Raw genomic sequence first — 10613 nt, forward strand, 5'->3', positions numbered from 1 at the left:
ACTCACTTTCACCTGCCTTTCACATGGTCACTGTCCTTTGAGCTCTTGGCTTTGTGGTTTTCTCAAGCCTACCCTTAGGCCTAACCGTAACCCCAACCATAGCTTCAGCCAGCAATCAGGCATAGGGCTGTGGTGTCTTACAAGCAGAAAAGAGAAGAGGGGGAAAGGTTTTGGCTGCGACATAATCACCTTGGCCTGCCTTTCGCATGGTCACTCTGCCTGGAGCTCTTGGCTTTCTGTTTTTCTCAAGCCTAACCCTAGGCGTAAACCTAACCCTAACCCTAGTTTGAGCCAGCAATCCGGCATAGGGCTGTGGTGTCTTACAAGCACAAAGAAGAAGAGGGAGCAAGATTTAGGCTGTGCCGTGCTCACCATGGCCTGCCTTTCGCATGGTCAGTGCCCATTGAGCTCCTGGCTTTGTGGTTTTCTCAAGCCTAACCCTAGGCGGAACCCTAACCCTAACCCTAGTTTGAGCCAGCAATCGGGCATTGGGCATTGGCGACTTCCATGGAGAAAGAAGAAGAGGGAGCAAGATTTGGGCTGCGCTGCGCTCACCTTGGCCTGCCTTTGGCATGGTCAGTGCCCATTGAGCTCCTGGCTTTGTGGTTTTCTCAAGCCTAACCCTAGGCCTAACCCTAACCCTAGCTTGAGCCAGCAATCGGGCATTGGGCTGTGGCGAGATCCATGGAGAAAGAAGAAGAGTGAGCATGATTTGGGCTGCGCTGCGCTCACCTTGGCCTGCCTTTGGCATGGTCAGTGCCCATTGAGCTCCTGGCTTTGTGGTTTTCTCAAGCCTAACCCTAGGCGGAACCCTAACCCTAGCCCTAACCCTAGTTTGAGCCGGAAATCGGGAATATGGCTGTGGCGAGTACCAAGCAGATGTAAGAAGAGGGAGCAAGATTTGGGCTGTGCCATGCTCACCTTGGCCTGCCTTTCGCATGGTCAGTGCCCATTGAGCTCCTGGCTTTGTGGTTTTCTCAAGCCTAACCCTAGGCGGAACACTAGCCCTAACCCTAGTTTGAGCCAGCAATCGGGCATACGGCTGTGAAGAGTACTAAGCTGATGGAAGAAGAGGGAGCAAGATTTGGGCTGCGTTGCGCTCACTTTCGCCTTCCTTTCGCACGGTCTGTGTCCCTGGAGCTCCTGGCTTTGTGGTTTTCTCAAGCCTAACCCTAGGCGGAACCCTAACCCTAGCCCTAAACCTAGTTTGAGCCGGAAATCGGGCATATGGCTGTGGAGAGTACTAAGCTGATGGAAGAAGAGGGAGCAAGATTTGGGCTGCGTTGCGCTCACTTTCGCCTTCCTTTCGCACGGTCTGTGTCCCTGGAGCTCCTGGCTTTGTGGTTTTCTCAAGCCTAACCCTAGGCCTAACCCTAACCCTAGCTTGAGCCAGCAATCGGGCATTGGGCATTGGCGAGATCCATGGAGAAAGAAGAAGAGTGAGCATGACTTGGGCTGCGCTGCGCTCACCTTGACCTGCCTTTCGCATGGTCAGTGCCCATTGAGCTCCTGGCTTTGTGGTTTTCTCAAGCCTAACCCTAGGCGGAACACTAGCCCTAACCCTAGTTTGAGCCAGCAATCGGGCATACGGCTGTGGAGAGTACTAAGCTGATGGAAAAAGAGGGAGCAAGATTTGGGCTGCGTTGCGCTCACTTTCGCCTTCCTTTCGCACGGTCTGTGTCCCTGGAGCTCCTGGCTTTGTGGTTTTCTCAAGCCTAACCCTAGGCGGAACCCTAACCCTAGCTTGAGCCAGCAATCGGGCATTGGGCTGTGGCGAGATCCATGGAGAAAGAAGAAGAGTGAGCATGATTTGGGCTGCGCTGCGCTCACCTTGGCCTGCCATTGGCATGGTCAGTGCCCATTGAGATCCTGGCTTTGTGGTTTTCTCAAGCCTAACCCTAGGCGGAACCCTAACCCTAGTTTGAGCCAGCAATCGGGCATTGGGCATTGGCGACTTCCATGGAGAAAGAAGAAGAGGGAGCAAGATTTGGGCTGCGCTGCGCTCACCTTGGCCTGCCTTTCGCATGGTCAGTGCCCATTGAGCTCCTGGCTTTGTGGTTTTCTCAAGCCTAACCCTAGGCCTAACCCTAACCCTAGCTTGAGCCAGCAATCGGGCATTGGGCTGTGGCGAGATCCATGGAGAAAGAAGAAGAGTGAGCATGATTTGGGCTGCGCTGCGCTCACCTTGGCCTGCCTTTGGCATGGTCAGTGCCCATTGAGCTCCTGGCTTTGTGGTTTTCTCAAGCCTAACCCTAGGCGGAACCCTAACCCTAGCCCTAACCCTAGTTTGAGCCGGAAATCGGGAATATGGCTGTGGCGAGTACCAAGCAGATGTAAGAAGAGGGAGCAAGATTTGGGCTGTGCCATGCTCACCTTGGCCTGCCTTTCGCATGGTCAGTGCCCATTGAGCTCCTGGCTTTGTGGTTTTCTCAAGCCTAACCCTAGGCGGAACACTAGCCCTAACCCTAGTTTGAGCCAGCAATCGGGCATACGGCTGTGAAGAGTACTAAGCTGATGGAAGAAGAGGGAGCAAGATTTGGGCTGCGTTGCGCTCACTTTCGCCTTCCTTTCGCACGGTCTGTGTCCCTGGAGCTCCTGGCTTTGTGGTTTTCTCAAGCCTAACCCTAGGCGGAACCCTAACCCTAGCCCTAAACCTAGTTTGAGCCGGAAATCGGGCATATGGCTGTGGAGAGTACTAAGCTGATGGAAGAAGAGGGAGCAAGATTTGGGCTGCGTTGCGCTCACTTTCGCCTTCCTTTCGCACGGTCTGTGTCCCTGGAGCTCCTGGCTTTGTGGTTTTCTCAAGCCTAACCCTAGGCCTAACCCTAACCCTAGCTTGAGCCAGCAATCGGGCATTGGGCATTGGCGAGATCCATGGAGAAAGAAGAAGAGTGAGCATGACTTGGGCTGCGCTGCGCTCACCTTGACCTGCCTTTCGCATGGTCAGTGCCCATTGAGCTCCTGGCTTTGTGGTTTTCTCAAGCCTAACCCTAGGCGGAACACTAGCCCTAACCCTAGTTTGAGCCAGCAATCGGGCATACGGCTGTGGAGAGTACTAAGCTGATGGAAGAAGAGGGAGCAAGATTTGGGCTGCGTTGCGCTCACTTTCGCCTTCCTTTCGCACGGTCTGTGTCCCTGGAGCTCCTGGCTTTGTGCTTTTCTCAAGCCTAACCCTAGGCGGAACCCTAACCCTAGCTTGAGCCAGCAATCGGGCATTGGGCTGTGGCGAGATCCATGGAGAAAGAAGAAGAGTGAGCATGATTGGGGCTGCGCTGCGCTCACCTTGGCCTGCCATTGGCATGGTCAGTGCCCATTGAGATCCTGGCTTTGTGGTTTTCTCAAGCCTAACCCTAGGCGGAACACTAGCCCTAACCCTAGTTTGAGCCAGCAATCGGGCATACGGCTGTGGAGAGTACTAAGCTGATGGAAGAAGAGGGAGCAAGATTTGGGCTGCGTTGCGCTCACTTTCGCCTTCCTTTCACACGGTCTGTGTCCCTGGAGCTCCTGGCTTTGTGGTTTTCTCAAGCCTAACCCTAGGCCTAACCCTAGCCCTAACCCTAGTTTGAGCCAGCAATCCGGCATAGGGCTGTGGTGTCTTACAAGCAGAAAGAAGAAGAGGGAGCAAGGTTTTGGCTGTGTCATGTTCATCTTGGCTTGCCTTTCGCATGGTCAGTATCCCTGGAGCGCCGGGCATTGTGGTTTTCTCAAGCCTAACCCTAGGCGGAACCCTAACCCTAACCCTAGTTTGAACCAGCAATCGGGCATTGGGCTGTGGCGAGATCCATGGAGAAAGAAGAAGAGTGAGCATGATTTGGGCTGCGCTGTGCTCACCTTGGCCTGCCTTTCGCATGGTCAGTGCCCATTGAGCTCCTGGCTTTGTGGTTTTCTCAAGCCTAACCCTAGGCGGAACCCTAACCCTAGCCCTAACCCTCATTTAAGCCGGAAATCAGGCATTGGGCTGTGTCGAGTCCCAAAGAGAAAGAAGAAGAGGGTGCAAGATTTGGGCTGCGCTGCACTCACCTTGGCCTGCCTTTCGCATGGTCAGTGCCCATTGAGCTCCTGGCTTTGTGGTTTTCTCAAGCCTAACCCTAGGCGGAACCCTAACCCTAGCCCTAACCCTAGTTTGAGCCGGAAATCGGGAATATGGCTGTGGCGAGTACCAAGCAGATGTAAGAAGAGGGAGCAAGATTTGGGCTGTGCCATGCTCACCTTGGCCTGCCTTTCGCATGGGCAGTGCCCATTGAGCTCCTGGCTTTGTGGTTTTCTCAAGCCTAACCCCAGGTTGAACACTAGCCCTAACCCTAGTCTGAGCCAGCAATCGGGCATACAGCTGTGGAGAGTACTAAGCTGATGGAAGAAGAGGGAGCAAGATTTGGGCTGCGTTGCGCTCACCTTCGCCTTCCTTTCGCACGGTCTGTGTCCCTGGAGCTCCTGGCTTTGTGGTTTTCTCAAGCCTAACCCTAGGCGGAACACTAACCCTAACCCTAACCCTAACCCTCATTTAAGCCGGAAATCAGGCATTGGGCTGTGTCGAGTTCCATGGAGAAAGAAGAAGGAGTAAGATAGGCTGTTCTGCACTCACTTTCGCCTGCCTTTCACATGGTCACTGTCCTTTGAGCTCTTGGCTTTGTGGTTTTCTCAAGCCTACCCTTAGGCCTAACCGTAACCCCAACCATAGCTTCAGCCAGCAATCGGGCATAGGGCTGTGGTGTCTTACAAGCAGAAAAGAGAAGAGGGGGAAAGGTTTTGGCTGCGACATAATCACCTTGGCCTGCCTTTCGCATGGTCACTCTGCCTGGAGCTCTTGGCTTTCTGTTTTTCTCAAGCCTAACCCTAGGCGTAAACCTAAACCTAACCCTAGTTTGAGCCAGCAATCCGGCATAGGGCTGTGGTGTCTTACAAGCACAAAGAAGAAGAGGGAGCAAGATTTAGGCTGTGCCGTGCTCACCATGGCCTGCCTTTCGCATGGTCAGTGCCCATTGAGCTCCTGGCTTTGTGGTTTTCTCAAGCCTAACCCTAGGCGGAACCCTAACCCTAGCCCTAACCCTCATTTAAGCCGGAAATCAGGCATTGGGCTGTGTCGAGTTCCACGGAGCAAGAAGAAGAGCGAGCAAGATTTGGGCTGTGCCGTGCTCACCTTGGCCTGCCTTTCGCATGGTCAGTGCCCATTGAGCTCCTGGCTTTGCGGTTATCTCAAGCCTAACCCTAGGTGTAACCCTAACCCTAGCCCTAACCCTCATTTAAGCCGGAAATCAGGCATTGGGCTGTGTCGAGTTCCACGGAGCAAGAAGAAGAGCGAGCAAGATTTGGGCTGTGCCGTGCTCACCTTGGCCTGCCTTTCGCATGGTCAGTGCCCATTGAGCTCCTGGCTTTGTGGTTTTCTCAAGCCTAACCCTAGGCGGAACCCTAACCCTAACCCTAGTTTGAGCCAGCAATCGGGCATTGGGCATTGGCGACTTCCATGGAGAAAGAAGAAGAGGGAGCAAGATTTGGGCTGCGCTGCGCTCACCTTGGCCTGCCTTTCGCATGGTCAGTGCCCATTGAGCTCCTGGCTTTGTGGTTTTCTCAAGCCTAACCCTAGGCCTAACCCTAACCCTAGCTTGAGCCAGCAATCGGGCATTGGGCTGTGGCGAGATCCATGGAGAAAGAAGAAGAGTGAGCATGATTTGGGCTGCGCTGCGCTCACCTTGGCCTGCTATTGGCATGGTCAGTGCCCATTGAGCTCCTGGCTTTGTGGTTTTCTCAAGCCTAACCCTAGGCGGAACACTAGCCCTAACCCTAGTTTGAGCCAGCAATCGGGCATACGGCTGTGGAGAGTACTAAGCTGATGGAAGAAGAGGGAGCAAGATTTGGGCTGCGTTGCGCTCACTTTCGCCTTCCTTTCGCACGGTCTGTGTCCCTGGAGCTCCTGGCTTTGTGGTTTTCTCAAGCCTAACCCTAGGCGGAACCCTAACCCTAACCCTAGCTTGAGCCAGCAATCGGGCATTGGGCATTGGCGAGATCCATGGAGAAAGAAGAAGAGAGAGCAAGATTTGGGCTGCGCTGCGCTCACCTTGGCCTGCCTTTCGCATGGTCAGTGCCCATTGAGCGCCTGGCTTTGTGGTTTTCTCAAGCCTAAGCCCAGGCCTAACCCTAGCCCTAACCCTAGTTTGAGCCAGCAATCCGGCATAGGGCTGTGGTGTCTTACAAGCAGAAAGAAGAAGAGGGAGCAAGGTTTTGGCTGTGTCATGTTCATCTTGGCTTGCCTTTGGCATGGTCAGTATCCCTGGAGCTCCGGGCTTTGTGGTTTTCTCAAGCCTAACCCTAGGCGGAACCCTAACCCTAGCTTGAGCCAGCAATCGGGCATTGGGCTGTGGCGAGATCCATGGAGAAAGAAGAAGAGTGAGCATGATTTGGGCTGCGCTGCGCTCACCTTGGCCTGCCTTTCGCATGGTCAGTGCCCATTGAGCTCCTGGCTTTGTGGTTTTTTCAAGCCTAACCCTAGGCGGAACCCTAACCCTAGTTTGAGCCAGGAATCAGGCATTGGGCTGTGGCGACTTCCATGGAGAAAGAAGAAGAGTGAGCATCGTTTGGGCCGCACTGCGCTCACCTTGGCCTGCCTTTCGCATGGTCAGTGCCCATTGAGCTCCTGGCTTTGTGGTTTTCTCAAGCCTAACCCTAGGCAGAACACTGGCCCTAACCCTAGTTTGAGCCAGCAATCGGGCATACGGCTGTGGAGAGTACTAAGCTGATGGAAGAAGAGGGAGCAAGATTTGGGCTGCGTTGCGCTCACTTTCGCCTTCCTTTCGCACGGTCTGTGTCCCTGGAGCTCCTGGCTTTGTGGTTTTCTCAAGCCTAACCCTAGGCGGAACCCTAACCCTAACCCTAGTTTGAGCCAGCAATCGGGCATTGGGCATTGGCGACTTCCATGGAGAAAGAACAAGAGGGAGCAAGATTTGAGCTGCGCTGCGCTCACCTTGGCCTGCTTTTCGCATGGTCAGTGCCCATTGAGCTCCTGGCTTTGCGGTTATCTCAAGCCTAACCCTAGGCGTAACCCTAACCCTGGCCCTAACCCTCATTTAAGCCGGAAATCAGGCATTGGGCTGTGTCGAGTGCCACGGAGCAAGAAGAAGAGGGAGCAAGATTTGGGCTGTGCCGTGCTCACCTTGGCCTGCCTTTCGCATGGTCAGTGTTCCTGGAGCTCCTGGCTTTGTGGTTTTCTCAAGCCTAACCCTAGGCCTAACCCTAGCCCTAACCCTAGTTTGAGCCAGCAATCCGGCATAGGGCTGTGGTGTCTTACAAGCAGAAAGAAGAAGAGGGAGCAAGGTTTTGGCTGTTTCATGTTCATCTTGGCTTGCCTTTCGCATGGTCAGTATCCCTGGAGCTCCGGGCTTTGTGGTTTTCTCAAGCCTAACCCTAGGCGGAACCCTAACCCTAGCCCTAACCCTCATTTAAGCCGGAAATCAGGCATTGGGCTGTGTCGAGTCCCAAAGAGAAAGAAGAAGAGGGAGCAAGATTTAGGCTGTGCCGTGCTCACCATGGCCTGCCTTTCGCATGGTCAGTGCCCATTGAGCTCCGGGCTTTGTGGTTTTCTCAAGCCTAACCCTAGGCGGAACCCTAACCCTAACCCTAGTTTGAGCCAGCAATCGGGCATTGGGCATTGGCGACTTCCATGGAGAAAGAAGAAGAGGGAGCAAGATTTGGGCTGCGCTGCGCTCACCTTGGCCTGGCTTTCGCATGGTCAGTGCCCATTGAGCTCCTGGCTTTGTGGTTTTCTCAAGCCTAACCCTAGGCCTAACCCTAACCCTAGCTTGAGCCAGCAATCGGGCATGGGCTGTGGCGAGATCCATGGAGAAAGAAGAAGAGTGAGCATGATTTGGGCTGCGCTGCGCTCACCTTGGCCTGCCTTTCGCATGGTCAGTGCCCATTGAGCTCCTGGCTTTGTGGTTTTCTCAAGCCTAACCCTAGGCGGAACCCTAACACTAACCCTAGTTTGAGCCAGCAATTGGGCATTGGGCATTGGCGACTTCCATGGAGAAAGAACAAGAGGGAGCAAGATTTGAGCTGCGCTGCGCTCACCTTGGCCTGCTTTTCGCATGGTCAGTGCCCATTGAGCTCCTGGCTTTGCGGTTATCTCAAGCCTAACCCTAGGCGTAACCCTAACCCTAGCCCTAACCCTCATTTAAGCCGGAAATCAGGCATTGGGCTGTGTCGAGTTCCACGGAGCAAGAAGAAGAGGGAGCAAGATTTGGGCTGTGCCGTGCTCACCTTGGCCTGCCTTTCGCATGGTCAGTGTTCCTGGAGCTCCTGGCTTTGTGGTTTTCTCAAGCCTAAGCCGCGGCCTAACCCTAGCCCTAACTCTAGTTTGAGCCAGCAATCCGGCATAGGGCTGTGGTGTCTTACAGGCAGAAAGAAGAAGAGGGAGCAAGGTTTTGGCTGTGCCATTCTCACCTTGGCCTGCCTTTCGCATGGTCAGTATTCCTGGAGCTCCTGGCTTTGTGGTTTTCTCAAGCCTAACCCTAGGCGGAACCCTAACCCTAGCCCTAACCCTCATTTAAGCCGGAAATCAGGCATTGGGCTGTGTCGAGTTCCACGGAGCAAGAAGAAGAGGGAGCAAGATTTGGGCTGTGCCGTGCTCACCTTGGCCTGCCTTTCGCATGGTCAGTGCCCATTGAGCTCCTGGCTTTGTGGTTTTCTCAAGCCTAACCCTAGGCGGAACCCTAACCCTAACCCTAGTTTGAGCCAGCAATCGGGCATTGGGCATTGGCGACTTCCATGGAGAAAGAAGAAGAGGGAGCAAGATTTGGGCTGCGCTGCGCTCACCTTGGCCTGCCTTTCGCATGGTCAGTGCCCATTGAGCTCCTGGCTTTGTGGTTTTCTCAAGCCTAACCCTAGGCCTAACCCTAACCCTAGCTTGAGCCAGCAATCGGGCATTGGGCTGTGGCGAGATCCATGGAGAAAGAAGAAGAGTGAGCATGATTTGGGCTGCGCTGCGCTCACCTTGGCCTGCTATTGGCATGGTCAGTGCCCATTGAGCTCCTGGCTTTGCGGGTTTCTCAAGCCTAAGCCTTGGCGGAACCCTAACCCTAACCCTAACTCTCATTTAAGCCGGAAATCAGGCATTGGGCTGTGTCGAGTTCCACGGAGAAAGAAGAAGAGGGAGCAAGACTGGGCTGGGCTGCACTCACCTTGGCCTGCCTTTCGCATGGTCAGTGCACCTGGAGCTCCTGACTTTGTGGTTTTCTCAAGCCTAACCTTAGGCGGAACCCTAACCCTAACCCTAGTTTGAGCCAGCAATCCGGCATAGGGCTGTGGTGTCTTACAAGCAGAAAGAAGAAGAGGGAGCAAGGTTTTGGCTGTGTCATGTTCATCTTGGCTTGCCTTTCGCATGGTCAGTATCCCTGGAGCTCCGGGCTTTGTGGTTTTCTCAAGCCTAACCCTAGGCGGAACACTAACCCTAACCCTAACCCTAACCCTCATTTAAGCCGGAAATCAGGCATTGGGCTGTGTCGAGTTCCATGGAGAAAGAAGAAGGAGTAAGATAGGCTGTTCTGCACTCACTTTCGCCTGCCTTTCACATGGTCACTGTCCTTTGAGCTCTTGGCTTTGTGGTTTTCTCAAGCCTACCCTTAGGCCTAACCGTAACCCCAACCATAGCTTCAGCCAGCAATCCGGCATAGGGCTGTGGTGTCTTACAAGCACAAAGAAGAAGAGGGAGCAAGATTTAGGCTGTGCCGTGCTCACCATGGCCTGCCTTTCGCATGGTCAGTGCCCATTGAGCTCCGGGCTTTGTGGTTTTCTCAAGCCTAACCCTAGGCGGAACCCTAACCCTAACCCTACTCTGAGCCAGCAATCGGGCATTGGGCTGTGGCGACTTCCATGGAGAAAGAAGAAGAGGGAGCAAGATTTGGGCTGCGCTGCGCTCACCTTGGCCTGCTTTTCGCATGGTCAGTGCCCATTGAGCTCCTGGCTTTGTGGTTTTCTCAAGCCCAACCCTAGGCATAAACCTATCCTGAACCCTAGTTTGAGCATGAATTTGGGCATATGGCTGTAGTGATTTCCAAGCAGATGGAAGAAGTTGGAGGAAGATTTGGGCTTTGCCGCGCTCACCTTGGCCATCGTACCGTATGGTCTGTGTCCCTGGACATTTTGGCTTTGTGGTTTTCTCAAGCCTTACTCTAGGTGTTACCTTAATCCTAATTCGAGGCAGAAATCAGACATTGGTCTGTGGCGAGTTCCAGGCGGAAAAGCAGCACAGTTTTGGTTGTGCTGTGCTCAACTTTGCCCTGCCTTTCGCACGGTCTGTGTCCCTGGAGCTCCTGGCTTTGTGGTTTTCTCAAGCCTAACCCTAGGCGGAACCCTAACCCTAGCCCTAAACCTAGTTTGAGCCGGAAATCGGGCATATGGCTGTGGAGAGTATTAAGCTGATGGAAGAAGAGGGAGCAAGATTTGGGCTGCGTTGCGCTCACTTTCGCCTTCCTTTCGCACGGTCTGTGTCCCTGGAGCTCCTGGCTTTGTGGTTTTCTCAAGGCTAACCCTAGGCGTAACCCTGAATCTAACCCTCGTCTCAAGGATCAGACCTTTTGCCTGAGAGCCTTTTCTTGGTGCTTCTTGAACTCTGTCTGTCTTGTTTC

The sequence above is a fragment of the Aphelocoma coerulescens genome, chromosome 4, assembly GCF_041296385.1.
Source record: "Aphelocoma coerulescens isolate FSJ_1873_10779 chromosome 4, UR_Acoe_1.0, whole genome shotgun sequence".
NCBI classification, from domain to species: domain Eukaryota; kingdom Metazoa; phylum Chordata; class Aves; order Passeriformes; family Corvidae; genus Aphelocoma; species Aphelocoma coerulescens.